We start from the raw sequence: 3,302 nt of genomic DNA on the forward strand, positions 1-3,302 counted from the left end.
TGAACAGGATGCATTCAGTATTGATTGACTGGTTCGTTTCCTCGTATTTTGAGATCTTCTTGTAGTTTATGGGTCTGTTTGTACTCCTCAGATGACCACAACGGACATAACAAGTGTTTCTCCTGAAGCTCTGTTGAAAGCTGATCCGGACATGAGCCTTAGAAGTCGTACGTAATGGCATGTTTCTGTGTGCAACATGCTTAACTCTAACTAAAATGTGCCTACTCGTTACCAAATTAAAAATATTATCCTCCCACTGATGTTTGCTCCAAGCACAGTAGGAGTTAGAGGTGCAGCGATGCCTCGCTACCCTCCGATCCTGTCGACGCACGGTATTTAGCTAATTACATCCGAAACTTAAACAAATACATATAATGGGCCACTTTGGGTCATCGATCCAGACTATAAAACTCGTTAAATCATTACACTCAAGGCCAGTTATTGGCCCAGTGCATATCACATACTCTTAGGTATTCCAGCCTTATAAGCCAAAACAAGGTATGAGTGTACTGGAAGTCTTGTTTTCTTCAAAGAGTCAACTTACACAACTGATCCAAAAATTCTGACTTCACCTCTATATGTCCAATACCAGATAGCGTAGTAAACTATCAACTCGACAACTGGCATGGCAGTATCGGGCTCGGTTTGAGCTCTGGTGAATACCATAGTTTCCCTCGATAACCTCCATACTCGCACTGCCTGCCGACGAGGGAAAATCACCATGCAACCGGCTCCTAGCGATACAGAACAGTCTCAAGCCAACAGCTAACCGCAACAGTGATGCCCTTATGGCTTCGATTCTGCCATGGCAACCATGGAGGATTCTCTCCCCAATATTCCAGGAGTAGAGTTCTAAACTCCATCGCTTACAGCCAGATCCCCTTTCAGTTCGGGAAACACACTAATTCGCCTAACTAAACCCTCACTGGGTGAAGAGAATAGGGCATGTCTCCACCCTACCTTGTAACCACTGTCAACAATATATACTATTGAATGCAATAAATTACTTACCTAACTTGCCTTTTGTAGGACTCTCGTACTTCATTGGTTTCATATTTCAATAACTTCTTTTTTCCTAATTTTTCTTAGACTGAAGGATAGAGGTTAACACTTTTGAGGATCACAAAACACAACTTAACCTGCACAATCAGTCATTATGCTTACGGCTTTTAAACCGCGTGTCCCAGCACCTGCACAGGTTAAGTAAACCAACACACTCACTAATCAGACCTTAACCTCCGGCGTTAGCCAATCCACCGTGGTTTCACTCCTTGGAGTCAGTGGATGATGTCTACCTTGACATAGTGAATTTGACTCCTCAGAACTTGAGATCGAATAAGAATCAGCCTCTTTTGTGAAATACACTCAACTCTTCTAAGGCCCACCATCTCTTATTAAACTTCTCTTCCGTTAATCGATAGTGGTTAATCTTTTCCTGTTGTTAGTTCTTATCCTCTTCATATACTGCTTTACATCTCTCAGACCATATCTGATATTTAAATTTCTCACAAGGAATTGGAGCTAATTTATGAATAGCTTTTAGAAGGTGTATTTACACTACTTTTGTACTTGATCATACTGTGGCAACTTTTCTCCAAAATACATTAAAGTGTGCACAATCACAGAAAGTGTATTTTTACAATTTCTATGCACTGGCTGTATGGACATTTATTTGTTTTTATTATCTTAATTCTATACAATTTTTCCTTAGTGCTTATTATGTTCTGTGTTACTTTATAGTTTAAATCTTGTCTTTTTACTTATGTTTTTCTGTTGTTTGTTGTGGTTCATGCTGTCTTCTAGTTTATACCCGAGTATTCTATTGTTATTTCCCCTTTAACCTATGGGTTTAAAGTTTCGTATAACTTTCCTATTGTTATGCTGTATAGTTTGATATGTGGGTTGTTTTTATAATTTTAATATGATTTTTTAGACCAAGTAATATTAGCTGAAAAGTCATCTCTCACTCTCCATCTGCCTCACCAGAAACCTATGAATTTATCCTTATTTATTTTAGAGCCGCTTGAACTACAGAAGTTATTGAGTATATTTATAACTTTGGAGACTGAGTCCCTGGTTTTTATGTTGTGGGCCTGTGCTGACCAACTGAATAATTTCACTGCAAAATTTGAATATACACGATCATTCACTAACTTTTATCAGTTGCCATTTAAAAATAAATATATCAAGTTGTTTGTTTTTGAATTTAGCACAAAGCTACATGTTTCAACTATAACTAAATTCCATTACAAATACGGTAAATTATCAGTTGTTTGGTTTCTTGATGAGTATTATGATAATTTCAGCATCATACAGGGCAGTCCAAAATTATTTTCTATTGTTGTATTTAATAATTAAATAACGAAAAACTACCACAATGTAGTTCAAACATATTGTAGTCCAATTCATATAAAGGAATGCATTAAGTGCAAATTGCATCTCATATATACATTCAATATATTCAACTGACAGTTCTTATGTATGGATTTAATAAATAAAAAAAATAAACAGTTGACCTCATCAATATTTTTAAAAATGCATTACTGTATAAAGTTAAAAGCAACTTAAAACCAAGTCTCTATATTCTTTGGTGGAAAAGACCTTAAGACACAAATGCAGGAAATTTCACATTTATATTTAATTAATATATTAATATATATTTAAGTAAGTGTAGAGTGGTGCCATTTTCAAAATAAATCTCTGGAAGTTTACTTATTTTTATGACAGTGATGAAACATAGGACAAATACATTCTTTCCTTGTTTTGCTTACATACTGCCTACAATGTGTTAACTCAGAAATTTCTGTGTTTTTTTATATCAAAGCCACATCAGTCAACCTGCTGTGTCCACTGAGAGGAATTGAACCCCTAATTTTAGCATTGTAAATCCAAAGCCTTACTGCTGTTACCAATTGTTACTGTTTTTAATTATTTGAGTCCTTTAAGAGTAATCCATTCATAAACATAATAATTAATCACTTATTAAAGTCCAATGATTGCCCAGTTGTACTTTATGGTGAGTTAAATAAAATTTAAATGGCATTTCTAAATATAAACTTTAAACTTCACTTATTATTGATCTAATAAAAACCAAAACTGACTATAAACTTGTATATAAACTAAATTAGTCAACTGTTATGAATAACTGAAATTTTTATTTAATGTAGTATAATACAAAAATAACTTCTCATTGAGATTCATTATTCATCATCTGACTAAATATTTCAATACATTCACAATAAGATAAATGTGTCCACGTATGTAATCTTCTACTACAGCTAGATGTATCAATGTCTCTATAC

The sequence above is a fragment of the Tachypleus tridentatus genome, chromosome 13 (assembly GCF_004210375.1).
Source record: "Tachypleus tridentatus isolate NWPU-2018 chromosome 13, ASM421037v1, whole genome shotgun sequence".
Taxonomy (NCBI): Eukaryota; Metazoa; Arthropoda; class Merostomata; order Xiphosura; family Limulidae; genus Tachypleus; species Tachypleus tridentatus.